Consider the following 22,427-nt stretch of genomic DNA (forward strand, 5'->3'; position numbering starts at 1 on the left):
CTAGTGATCCATTAGCAATATTTTTGCTTCTTGTTCCTGTGATGCTATGTTCTGCTAACCTAGAGGTCTTAGTTTCAGAGGGAAGAACACTGCCACCAGAAGACACAACAATTTCATTAAACTGAAGGTAAGATTGCCAACTGGACACTTTGGACTCTTGCTACCTTTTTTTGTTTTCATTTCACAAATATTTATTGAGTACTAACCGTATTCCAGACAACAGCCCATGTGGTGAGGATAAATGTCGAAGACAGACAGGCTGCAGTCACAGATACAGTTCCCTGTTTTTGAGGAGTTTACATTTTAGCTTCTCTGAACCCCAGTTTTTACTGAGGACATAACATTTTTGAAGACTAAATTGGTTAATTTTTACAGCCATTAGCATAGGATATGCTTCATTTAGCTACCTTTACAATTAGTATGTATGAAAAGCAAAATGATTCTCCATTTATATGCCAACACAGGGAAATAAGATGTTCCATATAAATGAATTTTTCTATAATTTAATACTTCATTGTCTAGGACTTACATATATATATGTGTGTGTGTGTGTGTGTGTGTGTGTGTGTGTTGTGTGTGTATAACACACATATGGTAAGTGCACAAATCTTAAATAGGTCAATATCTTTATGTAAGTATATACCTATATAACTGCCATTGAATATCTCAATACAGAACATTTCCAGAATGCCACAGAAATTTCTAAAACTTTTTGATTTTTCACTTTTTACATAGCCATATTACTGAAAAATTTTACAAATTTCTGAAAAGTCTTACATTTAGGAAATAAGGACAAGAAATACAACCTAACCATGTCTTGGTGGTATTGCTAAAGGCTGGTACAATCTGCCCTCTCATTTTCTGCTTTTTCCTTCTGTATCTCTTTTAGAAGTACAAACAGAACATAAATACCTTCTCATTGGAAAAGGTTGGATATATTTATGTCTGATTTTTGGGAGAGCTTACCATCTCTTTCCTAGTGAACATTATACCTTGTCTTTAAGTCTAAACTTTCATGTTGTTTTTAATTTGTTGCAGAACAATACATGTATTACTGAAAACTGCATGTTAAATAAGAATCAACATGGTGCTAATGGTCAATAAAGCCCAGTGAAGGACTCTAGCACTAAATTCTGGGACATCTGCTTTAGGGTTTCAGAGAGATTTTGTTTGCTTGTTTGTTTTTACTTATTTTTTTCTCTTCCATGAGAAGCTTTGCATATGTTGGGCCTGAGGTAGAGTGTCCTTACATGTTGATTTATTTATCTTTGTAGAATCCTTGCAAGATTCTTCCTACCTTTAACTGAACAGGCTAAGAAGGGAGTTACAGTGTTGGCTGGGGTTATTGACCCAAACCATTAAGATGAAATTAGTTTACTACTCTGCAACAGAGGCAAGGAAGAGTATGCATGGAATCCAGGCAATCCATTAGGGCATCTCTTTGTGTTACCATGACCTGTAATTAAGGTCAATGAGAAATTACAACAGCTCAATCCAGGCAGGACAAAAAATGGCCCAGACCCTTTAGGAATGAAGGTTTGGGTCAATCCACCAGGAAAAAAAAAATTATGACCTGCTGAGGTGTTTGCTTAAGGCAAAAGGAATACAGAATGGGCAGTAGAAGAAGATAATCATCAATACCAGCTACAACTCCAGGATTGATCAGCTGCAGAAATGAGGACTGTAATTGTCATGAGTATTTCCTTTCTTTTGTTAAAAACACATTTGTGCAAGAATACACTTGTACCATGGAAAATATTCATTTTTATTTCCTTTCTCCTTTATTATGTGACATAAGATTTATTGACTTCACATCAGCATTTAAGTATTTTTAATACTTAATGTAATAGTATTTGAGTTGGGAATTACATAATACTTTATGTAATAGTGTTCAAGTTGGGAATTAGTGTGTTTCTGGTTGAATGAAGGCAAGTTGTATTGTGAGGCATAATTCTGATCTGATTATTGTCTTTATTCGAAGATCATATATGATGTCAAGAGGTGTATATGAGTTCAAGTTGACAAGTGGCAAACTTGTGATGATTAATCCTGTGTCAACTTGATTGGTTTGAAGGATGCAAAGTATTGATCCTAGGTGTGTCTGTGAGGGTGTTGTCAAAGGTGATTAACATTTGAGTCAGTGGACTAAGAAAGGCAGACTCACCCTTAATCTGGGTGGGAACCATCTAATCAGCTACCAGAATGGCTAGAATATAAAGTAGGCAGAGAAACATGACTAGACTAGACTGGCCTCGTCTCCCAGCCTACATCTTTCTCCTGTGCTAGAGGCTTGTTGCTGTCAAACATCAGACTCCAAGTTCTTCAGTTTTGGGACTCAGACTGGCTTTCCTTCCTTCTCAGCTTGCAGACTGCCTATTGTGGAACCTTGTGATTTTGTGAGACAATACTAAATAAACTCTCTTATGTAATATACCTTTTTAGTTCTGTCCCTCTAGAGAACCCTGACTAGACTGGGTTCAGTGGATCATGCCTGTAATCCCAACACTCTGGGAGGCCAAGGCAGGTGGATCACCTGGGATCAGGAGTTTGGGACCAGCCTGACCAATATGATGAAACCCTGTCTCTACTAAAAATACAAAGATTAGCTGGGTGTGGTGGTGTGCATCTGTAGTCCCAGCTACTCTGGAGGCTGAGACAGGAAAATTGTTTGAACCTGGGAAGTGGGGATTGCAGTGAGCTGAGATCATGACACTATACTGCAGCTTGAGCAACAGAGCAAGACTCCATCTCGAAAGAAAAAAAAAAAACAGAACCCTGACAAATACACTAGGTCCTTGGTCTATGTATGGGTTTTGTGGGAGTTATTGTTCTTTTATTTCTATGTTTAGAACTCCATTGAGCAGCTCTTGTAAGGTCGGTCTACTGCTAACAAATCTCTTATCTATTGCTTTTCTGGGAAAGATTTTATTTCACCATCACTTATTTATAAAGCTTAGTTTGGCAGATATGAAATTCTTAGTTAGAATTTTTTTTAAAAAATGCTAAAAATGGACTTCTAATCTCTTCTACCTTGTAAGATTTCTGTTGAGGTATCTGTGTTAGCCTATTTGGTTTCTCTTCACAGATGGTATGGTCCTTTTCTCCAGCTGCTTTTAAGATGCTTTTCTCATATTGACCTTGGAAAGATGAATTATTATGTGTCTTGAGAATATTATTTTGTATAATATCTTATGGGGATTATTGAAATTTTTTATATTTACATGTTGACCTCTCTACTAAGAAAGGAGAAATTATCATGGATTATCTTCTCTAATATATTTTCCAAGATGCTTACTTTCTCTTCTCTTCTCTTCTCTTAGGAATGCCAGTTCTTCATGAGTTTGGTTGCTTTACATAATTGTATGTATCTTAGAGATTTTTTTCATTATTTTAATTCTTTTTTTTTTTTAGTTATTGATTCAAAGAAACAGTCTTCACACTTTAAAATTTTTCCCTCTGTTTGGTCTGGTCTGTTGTTAAGGCTATCAAATGTATTTTGAAATTCTTACAGTGAATTTTCAATTTTAGAAGTTCAGTTTTGTTATTCTTAATATAGACATGCCATCTTTCAAATCTTGTACCATTTCTCTGGCTTCCTTAGATTGGATTTCAACTTACAATTTAGATCTCATTGAGCATCCCCTTATCCAGATTTAGAATTCCATGCCTATCATTTCAGAACTTTCAATCTGGTTAGGATCCATAGCTAGGGAGCTATCGTAATCCCTTGGAAGCAAAAAATAAAAATAAAAAATAAAAACTGACTTTTGAATTTTTTAAATTCCCAGAGTTCTTTCACTTATTCCTCCTCATCTGAGGGAGCTGGCATTTCTTTTTCTTTTTGAATTTGCTGTCATTTGAATAGGGCTTTTCATTTTTACATTCTTTTTTACCTTGAGGTATTGATTGTGATACATGTGATGTATAATCAATTTGCTTTATTTCTGTGTGCTTTTAGAGGGCCAAAGCTCTATGTAAATTCCTTTGTTATACATAGGTTTCTGTGGTAGGTTTCGCAGGTTGTGTGTATTGAAGCAATGCATTTTTGTTTGGCAGTATAATTTAGGCTACAGTCCAGTAGGTTGTACTTAAGAGTAGGAACCAGCCAACAAGCTGTTAGCCTCCTTAGGTCACATTCAGGACCAGGGACCAGTCCTTGTGCCCAAGGACTCCAAAAAAAGAATGAAAGAGAGAAATAAAGAGGAAGAGAAAGAGGAAGAGAGAACGGGAATCTTGTTCTATTGCCCAGGCTAGAGTGCAGTCTAAAAATGGGTATTAAAAACTTCTTTTATGCTAATAATTGTGCTTAACAATGGAGACAGGAAAGAATAAGGGAGGAAAATAACAAACAAGCAGCCAACCAATATTTCATTTAAACCTGTGAAATGCTATGCAATTGCTGAGGAGTGATTTACTTCCAATTATGTGGTCACCTTTAGAATAGGTGTGATGTGATACTGAGAAAAATGTATGTTTTGTGGATTTGGGGTGGAGAGATTTGTAAATGTTTATTAAGTTTACTTGTTCCAGGTCTGTGTTCAAGTCATGGATATCCTTATTAATTTTCTGTCTGGTTGATCTGTCTAATATTGACAGTGGAGTGTTAAAGTCTCCCACTATTATTGTGTGGGAGTCTAAGTCTCTTTGTAAGTCATTAAGAACTTGGCTTATGTATCTGGGTGCTCCTGTATTGGGTGCGTATATATTTAGAATCATTAGCTCTTCTTGTTGCATTGATCCTTTTACCACTATGTAATGTCCTTCTTTGTCTCTTTTGTTCTTTGTTGTTTTAAAGTCTATTTTATCAGAAACGAGAATTGCAACTTCTGCTTTTTTTAATCTCTCCATTTTCTTGGTAAATCTTCCTCCATCCCTTTGTTTTGAGCTTTTGTGTGTCCTTGCATGTGAGATGGGTTTCCTGGATACAGTACACTGAAAGGTTTTGGCTTTTTATCCAATTTGTCTGTGTCTTTTGATTGGGGCATTTAGTCCATTTAAATTTAGGATTAATATTGATATATGTGAGTTTAATACTGCCATTTAATGCAAGCTGGCTGTTTTGCCCATTAGTTGATGTAGATTCTTCACTATGGTGATGCTTTTTACCTTTTGGCATATTTTTGGAATGGATGATACTGGTTGCTCCTTTCTATGTGTAGTGCTTCTTTCAGAAGCTCTTGTAATCTATTGATCTATTGAAAGTCAGCCCTTGACACAAGGGTTGGATCGGGGTTTAGTACATAGCAGAGCAGCTCCCCCAGAAGCTCTTGTAAAGCAGGCCTGGTGGTGACGAAATCTCTGAGTGCTTGCTTGTTTGTGAAAAATTTTATTTTTCCTTCACTTATGAAGCTTAGTTTGGCTGGATATGAAATTCTGGGCTGAAAGTTCTTTTCTTTAAGGATGTTGAATATTGGCTCCCACTCTCTTCTGGCTAGTAGGGTTTTTGCTGAGAGATCTGCTGTGAGTCTGATAGGCTTCCCTTTGTGGGTAATCTGACCTTTCTCTCTGGCTGCCCTTAGTATTTTCTTCTTCATTTCAACCCTGGTGAATCGAACAATTATGTGCCTTGGGGTTGCTCTTCTTGAGGAATATCTTTGTGGTGTTCTCTGTATTACCTGGAGTTGAGTATTGTCCTGCCTTGCTAGGTTGGGAAAGTTTTCCTGGATAATATACTGAAAAGGCTGGATGTGATGGCTCATGCCTGTAATCCTAGCACTTTGGGAGGCCGAGGCAGGTGGATCACGAAGTCAAGAGATCCAGACCATTATGGTCAACATGGTGAAACCCTGTCTCTACTAAAAATACCAAAATTAGCTGGGCATGGTGGTGCGTGCCTGTAATCCCAGCTATTCAGGAAGCTGAGGCAGGAGAATTGCCTGAACCCAGGAGGCAGAGGTTGTGGTGAGCCAAGATCGTGCCATTGTACTCCAGCCTGGGTAACAAGAGAGAAACTCCATCTCAAAAAAAAAAAAAAAAAAAAAATATATATATATATATATATATATATATATCCTGAAGAATATTTTCCAGTTTGGATTCATTTTCTTCATCACATTCAAGTACACCTATCAAAAAAATGTAAATTAGGTATTTTCACATAGTCCCATAATTCTTGTAGTCTATGCTCATTCCTTTTTACCCTTTTTTCTCTAATCTTGTCTTCTCATTTTATTTCATTAAGTTAGTCTTTAACCTCTGATATCCTTTCTTCTGCTTGATCAATTTGACTGTTAAAACTTGTGCATACTTGGCGAAGTTCTCATGTTGTGTTTTTCAGCTCCATTAATTCACTTACATTCCTCTCTAAATTGACTATTCTCGTTAGTATTTCCTCAAACTTTTTTCAAGTCTCTTTATTTCTTTGCATTGGGCTAGAACATGTTCTTTTAGCTCACAGAAGTTTTTTATTATCCACCTTCTGAAGCCTGATTCTGTCAATTCATCACACTCATTCTCCATCAGGCCTTGTTCCCTCACTGATGAGTAGCTGCAATCCCCTGTAGGAGGAGAGGCATTCTGATTTTGGGTGTTTTCAACCTTTTTGTGCTGGTTTCTTCTCATCTTTGTGGATTTATCCACCTGTCATCTTTCTAATTGCTGACTTTCAGATTGGGTCTCTGAGTGGATGTCCAGCTTGTTGGTGATGAAGTTTTTTCTGTTTCTTAGTTTTCCTTTTGCAGACACCCCTCCCCCACAGAGCGGAACCTTCCCGGATTCAGTTGTGATTGCTGTGAAATTCTCAATCCTCAGAATTTCCAATTACTGGTTTTTTTTGTTTGTTTGTTTTTTGTGGGGGTGGGACCAGTCAAGCCCAATCACCTGGCTTCCTGTCTCAGAGCCTCTTCCTCCTTTTTTTTTTTAGTTGAATGTTGCCTCTCTCCCAGGTGTTCCAGTTGCCTGCTAAAAAGGCACCAGAATCTGTATAATTTCCCCAGTGGTGACCCACTGCGCCTGCTGAAACAGTGGTGTTGAGATTCGTGGATCTTTTCTGCCCAAGAATCTCCTGGTCTGGCTCCCCACTTCAGTCCCCTTTTCAGTCAGCTGAATGGGCAACTCTGCCTTCCTGGAGCTCCAAACACCAACTAAAAGGGCACCCAGTCCCGTATACACTGCACTGAGAATTGCTGAGCCGGGGTGCCGGCAAAACAGCTGCGCCATCCAAAAGAGTCATGTTGGCAACCTGTGGGGCTGCTCTTCTGGGAATCTTCTGGTCAGTGGGCAAAAAAAATTCATCTGGAAGTGTGGCATCCTCTCACTCTCTGTGCTTTCACTGGGAGCTACAATTCTGAGCTGCTGTTAATCAACCATCTTGGATCTCTCGTATATCAATAATTTTTAAGTAACATTAGCTCTTCTCTGTCTCTTTAACTTTTTTCTTTTGGTCATAATTTTTCTATCTTTGAAATTTGAATAAATGTTCTCAAACACTCCTTGCAGTTGTATGATCCCATAGAATTATAAAACACTTTTAACACCATTACTATTTCCCTTTTCAGTATGCAATCTCTATGATGTTACCCTTATAAACTATCAGTAGGCACAATTTCAAACTGACACTCTTGAATACAGAGAAAAAGGAATGAGACAACATGTCATATTTAGAAATCATTTTAAAACAACAGTTACTATTTAAGATTGTCTAGATTATACTTTGGAAACAATCCTGATATCTCAGTGGCTTATGACAGATTTATTTCTAATTCACACATCTAATATTGTTTGGAGGGTGAACTTTGTTTTGTTACTCGAGACCTAGGCCAACAGAAGGCCAGCCATCTGAGACTGCATCATGTAGAATGCACTACCTCCTTGTTCTCTGCAGCAAAGGATGAGCACTCCTGGTGTTCCCACCCTAGTTTATGAGATTGTGGTTTTGTTGCTCCTTGGTTTTCTGTTTCTGCCTAGAAATAAACTCTGTCACCTCAACTGAGAATTAGTCACATGGTCCTGTCTAACAAGGTCCTGGGAAGATAAAAAGAGACATAAAAAGTAAGCATTAGCCATGCCTCCCACTGAACCCTGAAGTCTTAGAAAATATGAGCTATTTTATAATATATTAAGTTCAATACCTCCTTTAAAGCAGCAAGCTGACCCCAGAGAGATAAATTGAGTTAACCAGCGATACAGCCAGGTGCAGGCAAAGATGGAATAGAAAAAACTAAATGTCCTAGCTTTCCCTTCATTTCAAAATCTAAAGCTTTTTATCTTAATGGCTGGGATAGTATTTTATAAAAAGAGAGATGGACAATTGTACACACTGTTATCTACCCAGTTTCATGCCTTTGAAGGTGAAACTTAGACCCTAGAAACTTCTCAGGTGAATTTTAGTTCTAATCTTATTTGGGTATGACATTTAATTTCAAGGTCATTTCCTGAATTTGAAGCAAGTAAGATCCAGATAAGGTGGGCAAGGTTGTAATTTCATTACCCCCTTTTATATATTAAATATATAGCAGAGTTATCTTTTTAACACAAGCCTATTACTCATTTTCAATGGTAAATGGTAAGTTCACTACAGATACTTAAGTGCTAGCCAGGAGACAGTGCCAGCAGTTTCTCTTGAATGTCATCATATTAAAAGGACTATTACTCTTCCTGACCCTGCCATACTACCACTGTGCTCTCCAAAGGTTACTGGTAAATGCTTTTGGCCACAGAGGACACTCTCCTGTTTCATCTCCCTAGTGATCATTTTTATATGATTATTTTCTGAACAGAGTTGATAAAAAGAAAAAAAAATTACCACAGTTGAGATTCTTTTTTCTGTTAAATAATCTCATTCTAGTACATTTATCCTACCATCCAAAGACTCAAGTTTTTGTGAATTTTACATGTATGACCATACTCTGACCTGTCCGAGAATTTTAGGCAGTGATGCTCAAAAGATTTGATCTCTTAGGCTATGTCTAGCTCTATCAGTTTTGCCAGCTGTCTGATCATAGTCTCAGTAACTCATATTATTAATTATTAAGACATAGAGCTCTGTATTTTATTGTCTCTATGCTTAACTGCCTTGCTTAAACCCTTCCCATAGACCTTGTGCCTTATGAATCTATTTCTTGATTCATGCTGTCCTCTGTTTAGCCAAAATATTTTATCACAGCCCTCCTCAGAGCAAGGGGCTAATGAACCAGTTTACAGTACAGTAGGCGGCTTTTCCTATCACATTTTTCCTTCCAACTTTCTCTGTTATTAACCATCTTATCTAATGAATGTACGTGCATTAAAATGGATGCACAAATGGTTGAAGTTAGAATAAGGCACTGTTGATCAAATATAGTTAGAATAAGGCACTGTTGATCAAATGTTGATTTAATGGTAGTATATGCACTTTAGCATAGAATTCATTTGTAATCAAGAAAGGTGACTGTTGCAAATTTCTGGACCCTTCAGCCTGTTAGGGAGGGGAAACTTTTTCTGAATTAACTTTTAGTCTGTATTTTAATGATTTTCCATTGTTGTTTTCTTTACTGTACAAATCCTATCCCTCTTGGCTACTCTGTGAAGGGAGGTCATTATGGTACCTCCCATTGCACTGGTGTCAGCTGTCATTTTTGCATTCTGACAATAGTGACTGACAGCAGCTCCATAAAGGCCTGGCACATAGGTTAATGGTGACCTGTTCCTTGAACAGAGTGAAGGGCATTTTCTATTTCATCCAAGGATGAGGGTTTTCTCAAAAACAAAACAGAAACTTAAAATGAACGAAGGCTTTAAAAGAAATTGTTCATCTCTATTTGTAAACCATGTCCTTGGATTTAAATTTTTAAGGAGTTGAAACTCTCTTACAGATGATTAAGAAATGAATTATGGGGAGGGACCAAGGTGGCCGATTAGAAGCAGCTCCAGTCAGTGGCTCCCACCAAGAAGAATGAAAACTGCTAGTGAAGCTCACACCTTCAGCTGTAGTATCCAGGTTATCTCCTTGGGACTGACTAGGTGGTTGGCGTGACCTACAGAGAGCAAGGAAAGCAGGATGGAGCAATGGCCCACCCAGGAGCCACATAGTATTAGAGGAACTCCTACGCCCAGCCAACAGGGGTGGTGAGTGATTGTGCTAACCCATTGGGAAAACCATGCTTTACCATGGATCTGTGCAACCGTGGATCAGGAGATCCCCTGGAGAGCTCACCCCATCAGGGCCTGAATTCCAAGCACAGAACTGTACAGACTCTCAGTGGCTGCACGGGTTGTAACTAGCAACAGCAGGCTGGAGACTGTCTAAGTGACTGAGTTCCCACGGGGAGGGGTGGCCACCATCACTGCGTTCCAGTGCACAGTTTTCCCATGTGTCATGGAGACTGGGTAGTTTACCTGTGAGGAATTCCCCACAGCACAGCACAATGGCTGAGGCACACTGTGGCCAGACTGCGTCTTTAGGTGGGTCTGGATCCATCGCTCCTGTTGGGGCAGAAACTTCTTGCAAGAATTTAAGCAACTTCAGCCAGGGGTTTAGGGACAGAAGTCTGATCTCCCTGGGACAGAGGCACTGGGGAGAGGGGCAGCCACAGTCTCCAGCTCAGGGGATTTAGTCTTTCCCACCTGCTGGCTCTCAGGAGTCTAAGCAGTCGAGATGAGTGGTTCACCCACTCTGCCAAAGAACAGCAAGACTTCTTCTTCAAGTGGGTCCCTGATCCTGTACTTCCTGACTAAGACCTCGCCACAGAGGTCACCAGACAACCCATACAGGAGATTTATGGCAGCATAAGATCAGTGCCTCTCTGGGAGGGAGCTCCCAGAGAAAGGAGCAGGTAGATATCTTTGCTGCCCTGCAGCCTCTAATGGTGACACCTACAGGTGCGGGGAGGTGGGGTGACACATGTGAAAATGATCTTGCATAAATCCCCCATCTCCCACAGGCACACTGCAGAAGATGGGCCAGACTGTCAACAAACAAACAGCAGCAAGAAGAAGATTGACAACAAAAAAACACCAAAAAAAAAAAAAAAATCCAAAATTCAGCAGTCTCAAATATTGAAGATAAATAAACCCACAAAGATGAGAAAAAATAAATGCTGAAAATTCAAAAACCCAGAATGCCTTTTCCTTTTTGAATGATTGCAACACCTCTCCAGAAAGATCACAGAACTGGGCTGAGGCTGAGATGGATAAATTTACCTATGTAAGCTTCAGAAGGTGAATAATAATGAATTTTGCTGAGCTAAAGGAGCTTGTTTTAACCCAATACAAAGAAACTAAGAACCGTAATAAAACATTACAAAAGCAGTTAACCAGAATAACCATTTTAGAGAGGAACAAAAATGACCCAATGGAGTTGAAAAATGCAACAGAAGAGCTTCACAATGCAACCACAATTATGAATAGCTAAATAGACCAAGTAGAGAAGAGAATCTCAGAGTGTGAAGACTATCTTGCTGAAATAAAACAGGAAGACAAGATTAGAGAAATACAGAATGCAAAGCGACAAAAAATCCTCTGAGAACTATGGGCTTATGTAAACAGACTGAGCCTATGACTGATTGGGGTACCTGAAAAAGATAGGGAAAACTAAACCAAGTTGGAAAACATTTCAAGATATGATTAAGGAGAACTTCCCAACCTAGCAAGACAGGACAACATTCAAATTCAGAAAATTCAGAGAAAGGCCAGGTCACCTACAAAGGAAGCCCATCGGACTAACAGTAGACTTCTCAGCAGAAACCCAACAAGCAAGAAGAGCTTGGGGCCCAATATTCAACTTCTTAAAGAATTTCCAACTCAGAATTTCATATATGACTGAACTAAGCTTCATCAATAAAGGAGAAATAAAATCCTTCTCAGACTAGCAAATGCTGAGGGAATTTGATACCACTGGGCCTGCCTTACAAGGGCTCCTGAAAGAATACTAAACATGAAAAGGAAAAATTAACCACTACAAAATACACTGAAGAACAAAAACCAGTGACTCTATGAAGTAACTACATTAACAAATCTGCAAAATAACCAGCCAGCATTATAATTACAGGATAAAATTTACACATAACAATATTAACCTTAAAGGTAAATGGGCTAAATGTCCCAATAAAAAGACACAGAATTGCCAGCTGGATACAGAGTCAAGAACCACTGGTGTTCTATATTTAAGAGACCCATCTCACGTGCAAAATACACATAGGTTCAGAATAAAAGGATGGAGGAAAATTTACCAAGTATATGGAAAGCAGAAAAAAGCAGGGGTTGCAATTCTGGTTTCTGACAAAAGAGACTTTAAACCAACAAATTTCAAAAAAGACAATGAGCAACATTACATAATGATAAAGGGTTCAATTCAACAAGAAGAACAAACTGTCTTAAAAATATATGCACCCAATACAGGAGAACCAAGATTCATAAAATAAGTTTTTAGGGTCCCACCAAGAGACTAACTCTCCCACTCAATAATATTGGGAAACCCTTACATTTCACTGTCAATGTTAGACAGACTACTGAGAAAGAAAATTAACAAGGATATTCAGGACTTGAACTCAATTCTGAATAAAGTGGACCTGATAGATAGCTACAGACTTCTCCAAAAACAACCTAATATACATTCTCACAAAATGACCCAAAAACAACAGAATATATATTCTTCTCAGTATCACATGGCACTTACACTAAAATTGATCACATAATTGAAAATAAAACACTCCTCAGCAAATGCAGAAGAACTGAAATCATAACAGTCTCTCAGACCACAGTACAATTAAACTAGAACTCAAGAGTAAGAAACTCACTCAAAATTAGAAATTGAGTGGAAATTGAGCTGTCATGTCCTGAATGACCCCTGGGTAAATAATAAAATTAGGGCAGAAATCAAGAAGTTTTTTGAAAATAATGAGAACAAAGAGACTATGTACCAGAATCTCTGGGATGCAATTAAAGCAGTATTCAGAGGGAAATCCATAATACTAAGTACACACATAAAAAGGTAGAAAGATCTCAAATAGACATCCTAATAACACAACTAAAAGAACTAGAAAACCAAGAGTTAACAAACCCCAAAGCTAGCAGAATACAAGAAATAACCAGGATCAGAGAAGAACTAAAGGAGACACAGACACAGAAAGCCCTTCAAAAAAAAAATTGATGAATTCAACAGCTGATTTTTTGAGAAAATTAATAAAATAGATATACTGCTATCTATAAAATAGAGAGAAGAATCAAATAAAGTAGCAAATGATAAAGAGGATATCACCACTGAACCCACAGAAATACAAACAATCATACGACAATACTATAAACACTTCTATGCAAATAAATTTAAAAACTAGAAGAAATGCATACATTCCTGAAACATACATCCTCCAAAGACTGAAGCAGGAAGAAGGTAAATTCCTAAATAGACCAATAATGAGTTCTGAAATTGAGGTGATAATAAACAGACTACCAACCAAAAATAGCAGGGATCAGACAGATTTATAGCTGAATTCTCTCAAAGGTACAAAGCAGAGCTGGTTCCATTTCTTCTGACACTATTCCAAACAACTGAAAAGAAGGGACTCTTCCCTAACTCATTTTATAAGGCCAGCGTCATCCTAATACCAAAATCTGGCAGAAATACAAGATTTAAAAAAAGGCCAATATCCCTGCTGAAACTTAATGCAAAAATCCTTGAGAAAATACTGGAAAACCAAATCCAGTAGCACATCATAAAGCTGATCCATCATGATCAAGTCAGCTTCATCACTGGGACACAAGGCTAGTTCAACATACACAAATCAATAAATGTAATTCATCACATAAACAGAACTAAAGACAAAAAACACATGATTATCTCAGTAGACCCAAAAATGCCATCAATAAATTTCAACATCCCTTCATGTTAAAAACTCTCAATAAACTAGGAATTGAAGAAAGATGCCTCAAAATAATAAGAGTCATTTATGACAAACCCTCAGCCAACATTATGGGATAACCTGAAATACTGTTTTTGAAAACCAGAACAAGACAAGGATGCCCTCTCTCACCACTCCTATTCAACAAAATATTGGACTTCTGACCACAGCAATCAGGCAAGAGGAATAAATAAAGGATATTCAATACAAAGGTAGGAAATCAAAGTGTCTTTGTTTACAGATAACATAATCCGTTTTTTAGAAAACCCCATCATTTCAGCCCAAAAGCTTCTTAAGTAGATAAGCAACTTCAGTAAAATATCAAGATACAAAATCAATGTGCAAAATCATCAGTATTTCTATATACCAACAACAGACAAGCGGAGAGCCAAATAATGAATGAACTCCCATTCATAATTGCTACAAAGAGAATAAAATATGTAGGAATACAGCTAAGAAGGAAAGAAAGGACCTCTTCGAAAAGAACTATAAACCACTGCTGGAGGAAATCAGAGAGGACATAAAAAAATAGAAAAACATTCCATCCTCATGGATAAAGAATCAATTCTGTGAAAATGGCCATACTGCCCAAAGTAATTTATAGATTCAATGCTATTTCTTTTATTATTATTATCATTATTATTATTATTATTATTATGAGACAGAGTTTCACTCTTATTACCCAGGCTGGAGTGCAATGGCGCGATCTCGGCTCACCGCAACCTCCGCCTCCTGGGTTCAAGCAATTCTCCTAACTCAGCCTCCCGAGTAGCTGGGATTACAGGTGCACACCACCACGTCCAGCTAATTTTTATATTTTTAGTAGAGACGGGTTTCACCTTGTTGACCAGGATGGTCTCAATCTCTTGACCTCGTGATCCACCTACCTCTTTCTCTCAAAGTGCTGGGATTATAGGTGTGAGCCACCGCTCCCGGCCAGATTCAATGCTATTTCTATCAAATTACAGTTGACATTCTTCATATAATTAATTTAAAAAAACATTTTAAAATTTATATGGAAGCATAAAGGAGCCTAAATGGCCAAGGAAATTTTAAGCAAAACAAGCAAAGCTGCTGAAGGCATCATGCTACCTAAATTCAAACTATATTACAAGGCTATGTTAACCAAAATAGCATGGTACTGGTACAAAAACAGATATATAGACCAATGGAACAGAATAAATAACTCGAAATATGACCACACTTCCACAACCATCTGGTCTTTTACTAACCTGACAAAAACAATCAATGGGGAAAGAATTTCTTATTTAATAAATGGTGTTGGAAGAACCAGCAAGTCATATGCAAAAAATTGAAACTGGATCCCTTTCTTATATCTTACACAAAAATTGATTTATTACACCTTATACAAAAATTAACTCAAGGTGGATTAAAGACATAAATGTAAAATCCAAAACTATGAAATCCCTGGATGAAAGTCTAGGCAATACCATTCAGGACATAGGCATGAGCAAAGATTTTATTACAAATACACCAAAAGCAATTACAATAAAAGCAAAAATTGACAAATAGGATCTAATTAAACTAAAGAGCTTCTGCACAGCAAAAGAAACTATCAACAGGACAGACAACTTACAGAATGGGAGAAAATATTTGCAAACTGTGCAACTGTCAAAGGTCTAATATCCAGCATCTAAAAGGAACTTAAACCAATTTACAAGAAAAAAAAGCTCATTAAAAAGAAGTAGGCAAAGGACACAAACAGACACTTCTCAAAAGAAAACATTATTGTGGCCAGGAAACATATGAAAATAAGCTCAGCATCACTGAAAAATGCAAATCAAAGCCACAACGAGATGCTATCCCATGCTAGTCAGAATGGCTATTACTAAAAAGCAAAGAAACAACAGATGCAGGTGAGGCTGTGGAGAGACAGGAACACTTTTCCTCTGTTGTTGGGAGTGTAAATTAGTTCAACCATTCTGGAAAACAATGTGACCATTCTTCAAAGACCTAGAGCCAGAAATACTATTTAACCAGCAATCTATTAGTGGGTATATACCCAAAGGAATATAAATTATTTGGTTATAAAGATACATGCATGCATATAATCACTGCAGCAGTGTTCACAATAGCAAAGACATGGAATCAACTCAAATTCCCATAAATGTTAGGCTGGATAAAGAAAATTTAGTACATATACACCATGGAATACTTTGCAGCCATAAAAAAGAATGAGATCATTTTCTTTGCAGGGATATGAATAGAGCTGGAAGCCATTATCCTCAGCAAACTAACAAAGGAACGGAAAACCAAACACTGCATGTTCTGTCTCATAAGTGAGAGCTGAATCATGAAAACACATAGACACAGGGAGGGGAACAACACACACTGGGTCCTGTGCGGGTTGCAGGGGGAAGAACAGCATCAGTAAAAATAGTTAATGCACACTTGGCTTAATATTTAGGTGATCAGTTAATAGGCCCAGTAAACCACCATGGCTTACTTTTACCTGTGTAACAAACCTGCATATCCTGCCCATGTACTGTGAAACTTAAATTAAAAAAAAAAAAATGAATTTACTAAAGCTTTCACCAGCTGTCCATGACCAACAGCTGAGTATGCGGAGGTATTTAAGGCCAGTCCAAGTCGAAGATGAGAGACTACATTTTCTAAACCAAATGATGTGATTGTGTGTTATAGCTCAGTGTTCATTTCTCTTGCACTTGCTCTGACTCTTTAGTAACGCCCTGTTTAAGTGATCCTTTCTAATTCATCTCAGCTCTAGATTGCTTGGGGAAAATATTTAAGTAATCACTTAGGAAGCACATTAAAAGGGCAAGAGTATCCCCTAAGGCCCATGTAGTAGAGACTGCATTAATAACAGTTAAAATATTTCAGATATTCTTTTTAAGTTCTTCCCTGTTTAATTTTCTCAACAATGATGCTTGTTAGTATTATTAGCAATCTTCTTAATAGATGAAAACTCGAGCCACAGAAAATAATGTATGTATTTAAGGTCAAATAAATAGTAATCAGTAGAGGCTAGAGCCTCAAAAGGAAGTAAATTATTTGGCAATGCTAGATTCAACTTTCCTTTTCTATATGACAATTCTCTCTCCTCTGCCTGTCTTGGGTATTATGCTTGATTTTACTAAGATGCAGTGGACTTTAACACATCAAAACACTGTAAGGTACCAAGCTTGGTTTTGTGGCTCCTCTATTTCCCTCTAATTGCAATATAATAAGGTGTTCATTTCCTCTCAATAATCAGATCTTAAGAATGAATTACAGAGCTGTCACTATATTGTTGGAATCAGCTTAGTTATATTACATTATTTCCAAGAATGCCTTACTTTTCCTAATTGTGTTTCCTTTCAAACATCTTAGGCTGTTGGAAAAATTCTTGTACTTTTATCTATTCATGGAACTAGTTTTCACTCCTTTCTTGTAAAGGATGCCCTCTCTACAGTAATAAAAAGTGTTTGCCCCATTAAAATGTTGACAAAGGATATATGGATTCAGAAGCTACTCATCCACACTGGCCTTTAGTTTTCTGCCTCAGGAACTTTGTACTTCCTATTTTCTCTTTCTGAAACATTTTTCCCAATATACGTGAACATATTTCCCCCTTCTTAGTTTTTATGTGTCAACTTACATATCACTGCCCCAGAGGCTTTCCCTAAATAGCATTATATTCTAATTAGCTTTCCACCTCCTTTTACTCTCTATTATAGCCAACATTCTTTTGTTACCAGCATAGTAATGCTTGTCATCTGTAATTATTTTTTTTATTTTTAAAACTATAATTGTCTATATCTCCCTCTCACTAAAATATAAAGTTTAGAAGAACATGCTCATGCTTAATTTTCACAGCTGAAATTTTGTACCTTAAAAGAATGTCCCACAGATAATTACTGAATGGATGAGTATTGGGATTATATCCTAATATGAAATGAATCAAGTAATAAACATCATTCTATATTATCAAAAGGAAAACCTCTATAAGGAAAGTTTCCCACACAAATAAGATGCTGTTGTAGATATTTTCTACGTATTCTAAAAACACAATCTGTGAGCAAATTATCTTGAAGTTTTATTTGGAGAAGGATGGCCATGAGGGTCACAGAATACTTTCTGAGATTCTATTGTATCCACTGTTTGTGAAGCAGACACCAAGGAGCCTGAATCAGCAGAGCTCCATTTTCATGAATCTTATTTCTAATATTGTGCTATAGCTGACCTAGAGTTAGAGCCTGAACAACACCATTTTAAACAAGACAAAACTGTTTTTCAGAAATAAGTTGTAACAGCTGCCCCATTCTCCTCACAATAACTACTGGCCTTGGCTTCTGTAAATAAAACTGCTAGTTTGCTCTACAAAGTGCTCACTATGTAAAGCTACTTACCTTTTCTTATTAGTAACTGCCAGAATTGCTGGCCTTTGCTTACCAGTAATGACCAGAATAAGCAGCCCAAGCTAATTCCATCCTGTCCCCTGCGACTTGTAATAAGTAACTAAGATCTGTGGATTCTACCTCTGCCCAGACGATGTGTAAACTAACACTTATCTTGACTTCTGTAAACCACTTAGGTAACAATCGAACTGACAACAAGTCCCCTAGCCCTTGGAATGTCCAGAGACCCACTCCCTCCTCTCTGCCCAGGAGGTGATTTATGGAATCCCCTGGCCCTCAGAACGTCTGAATCCCTTCACCCCTACCCCCGGAGGTGGTTTATGGGTATAAAAAAGTCTTGTCATCCTTCCTTTGGGGCCACAGGTTGGAGAGATGTGAGTCGTCCATGGTCACGGGCAATAAAGACCCTGCAATTTGGCATACTTTTGTCTTAGTGTTAATTTTATAATCTCACATTTCAATACTTCATTTGGAGGCCCCAGCGAGATATATTCTCTTTTTAACACCAGACAAAACTATCTCAGAATCTCAGCTGGGCGGCCACTCCTACCTCAAGGGCCTCTTGGGGAGGCGCCCCCTGAGTTGCCCCAGGGCCCCAGAGAGTCACCGTGGAGGATAAGCGACCACCCGGCAGACACTTACCCAAAATTTTTCAGAGTCCTAAAAAGCCTCCGGAGGTAAGTTTGGCCTGTAATCTGGTTTGGAATCTGGGAACTAGTTCAAGGGGGCCCTGAGTCAGAGGACTGAATGCAGTCATTGCAACTCTGACCTGGCAAGCCTCACCAAGACATCGCTTGAGGCTTCTGCTGGCTTGCCTCTGTGTCAACCTTCTGGTGGCTTGCACAGTGAGTATCAGCCTTCTGGTAGCTGGTATAGTGTGTATCAGCATTCGGTAGCTGGTATAGTGGGTATCAGCATTTGACTGTTTTCCATAAACTCTGTATGAATGAGAGAGTGACTGTGTATATATGTAGTCCCACGGCTGAAAAGCTATGGGGCTTGTGTGGGCCTTCACCCGCAGTTCCACGGGAGCGTCATAAGGCATAACAGTGATTCCTTCCTAAAGCAACCAGGCCCAGGAGTAACACAGGTACACCTTAGCCAAGACACCCCTGAAAGACCCCTCGGGGGCATGGCCAGGCAGGCATCAGTCTGGTCTCCCATTTGGGGGGCACCCATCCTTTGTCTGTAAATCCTATATGTGGTTCTGTCCTTATTGTAAACTTACCGGTTTTGTTAGACTCCTGTTAGCTGAAAAACAGTGGTTTAGACCTGTTATTCTTGAGGTGGATAATATTCTCCATTGGCTAAGTGACCATTGACTTCAAGAAACTCTAATTGAGTTTACACCTCTGGAAATAATTCTGTTCTCTTTCCTTTACTTCTTCTTATACTATCATTGAGGCTTCATTCTTCCTTTTATTATGTCTGAGAGAAAATTCTGCCCCTGATTACTTACTTGGGTGTAGTTTTTTTGTCTGTTTTAGAGAATCAAACTTTAAATAAGAAACTACCATCCCTCTTTGCCCATTTAGGGTAAAAAAAAAAAAAAGAAGTAATTGTCTCTTCTGTCAAAAGAAACAAACAGGAAAGGAGAGAGGAGAGAGGACAAGAAAGAAAGGGAGTGGAAGAAGAGATGAGACAAAAAAGAGAGATAGGGAGACAGGAATTTAATGCTTTTTAGGGTGCCTGTGTCAAAGTGACCAAAAGCTGCAGGGGCAGGGAACTTATAGCTGGCCCATCAGCTTAGAGCTCAGATTTTAAACTGACACAAAAAAACGTTTTTTTCTTTCTCTGCTGGCCTCCAGCCCCACCCGGCTTTCAGGCATGCTACACTGTTTCAGGGTGCAGTATTTGCATGCAAAAATCTGGCTTTAAAAACAGCTTTCTAACTCTTTGTAATGCAAGTTACTTGTTAGCACAGTAGTTAAGGTGTAGGGCCTGCAACTGCAATGTTGTTAGTTCAAATCCTCAGTGAAGCCAGTCTTAAATTAGTAGAATCTCTTGGGAGAAATTCAAAAACTGAGAGAAAAATCAAATGGGTTCGTCTAGCTCCTGGCCTTGTGCCCCTCTCCAATGCACGACAGCCAACTTCAAGGTTAGGTTTTCAGGTCAATATGGCGTAAAATTAACCCCTGGAGAACTCTGCTCTTTATCTAAACTAGAATAGTTGTCCTTTGGAATTGGGTGGCCTGACACTGGGACCTACGACAAAAAAAATTACCCAGGCTGTATGGAAAATGGTCACAGGAACTCCTGGACACCCTGACCAGTTTCCATACATTAACCGATGGTTGGATTTAGTCCAACAACCCCCCCAACCCCACTGTGGCTGAAATGCTGCATAAAACAGGCTAGACTTTAGGTCATGTTAGCTGGCCCAAAGAAAGCCCCTTCTGGGACAGCCATTCTCCCCGCCCCAGCAGAGGATCAGGAAATACCTCCACCCTACTCAAGGCCCTCTGAACCAGGGCCTCAGCACTCCCTTGACAGTACTAGTAACTAAATCTTGTCCCCCCTGCACACCCACAGCAGGGCCCCATACCCACTGGTGGTACTTCCTCTCTAAGAGGCATCCCCAACAGGAGAAGACAATTGGGGTTACCCATTCTTTGTTTACATCCCCTTCTTGTCAAGTGACTTATATAACTAGAAGGTGATAGAAATTAAAGAGAGGGCCAAAACACCAAGTGCTGGCACAAGCTTTATTAAGAGCAAGGGAAAATCTGCTGGGCTGCACCCAAAATTGGCACGCAGCACCCATGTCATGGGAAAGGGGATTTTTATGGCATGCAAGCTGGCAAATGCCTCCAGTGTGAGGGGCTATGCAGGAGGGCAGGGGCTGGGGAATATCTGAGTTTAATAGTTCCTGGGAGGGCTGGGGAACTACTACGTTCTCTGAGAAGCCCCAGGCTTTGACGGGTCTTTTAGAATCTGCACTGTAGACTCATCGCCCCACTTGGGATGACTGCCAACAATTATTACTGAGTCTGTTCACCACAGAGGAAAGAGGCAAAATTAGACAGGAGGCCCTGAAAGCCATCATAGGTCCAGGGCAAGGAACAGTAGGAAAAAAAAAAAAAAGGTAGGGGGGACCAAATTAAAAAGGATTTTTTCCTCTACCCGACCTCAATGGGGGCCCAACACCTTGCGGGGGGTCACCAGGCTCTGAACACAGGAAGTGGCCTGTAAGCCCACTAACTGCTCCATGGTAGGGACTATAACTCAGGGTCCACAGGAGTCGCTGGCTGCCTTCCCTGACTGTCTACAAGATGCTTATCACACCTACATTTCTGTTGACCCTGAGGTTCCAGAAAATTAGTGGACCATCAATCTAACTTTCATTCCCCAGTCTGCCCCAGACATCAAAAGAAAATTGCAAAAATTAGAGGGGTTCCAGGGAATGAATTTCGCTCAGTTTTTGGAGATTGCCCAAAAAGTTTTTAACAATAGGGACACCTTAGAGGCCAAGCAAGATAAGAGAGTTACTAAGGCAGGGATAGCAGCACTCCAGGAAACCTGAGTTAACTCGAGGGGACCAGCCTTTGACATGGACGACAACAGAACAGCAGGCTTTTAACAAACTCAAAAAAGCCTTGACCACGGCCCTGGTCTTGGCCTTGACTGACATCTCTAAGCCCTTCCAGCTATTCGTACATGAAAGACAGGGGGTTGCTAAGGGGGTACTCACCCAGACTCGGGGTCCCTGGTCCCAGCCAGTTGCCTACCTCTCTAAAAGACTTGATCTGGTAGTCTCCAGATGGCTGGCTTGCCTAGGAGCAGTGGCAGCGACAGCCCTATTAGTCAAAGAGGCAGACAAGCTGACTTTGGGGCAGGAGTTAAACTTAGTGGCACCCCATGCGGTGGAGTCACTACTCCATGGAGCTCCGGGAAAATGGATGTCTAATGCCGACATAGTCCAATACCAGGCCTTATTTTTGGACCAGCCCCACATAAAGTTTTCTAAAAACCACAGTTTTAAACCCCGCCACATTGCTGCCTGACAGCGAGCCAGAGGAGCTTATACATGACTGCCAACAGACTACAGATGTCCTCTATGCTGCATGACCGGAGCTCACCGACATCCCCCTGCAGAACCCAAAAGAGGTACTGTATACAGATGGCAGCAGTTTCATGGTCGACAGAGTCAGGTATGCTGGGGCAGCTGTGGTCACCCTAGAACAGGTTATTTGGGCTCAGACTCTTCCACATGGGACTTCGGCCCAAAAGGCAG

This window comes from Callithrix jacchus, chromosome 14 (genome assembly GCF_049354715.1).
Source record: "Callithrix jacchus isolate 240 chromosome 14, calJac240_pri, whole genome shotgun sequence".
NCBI classification, from domain to species: Eukaryota; Metazoa; Chordata; class Mammalia; order Primates; family Cebidae; genus Callithrix; species Callithrix jacchus.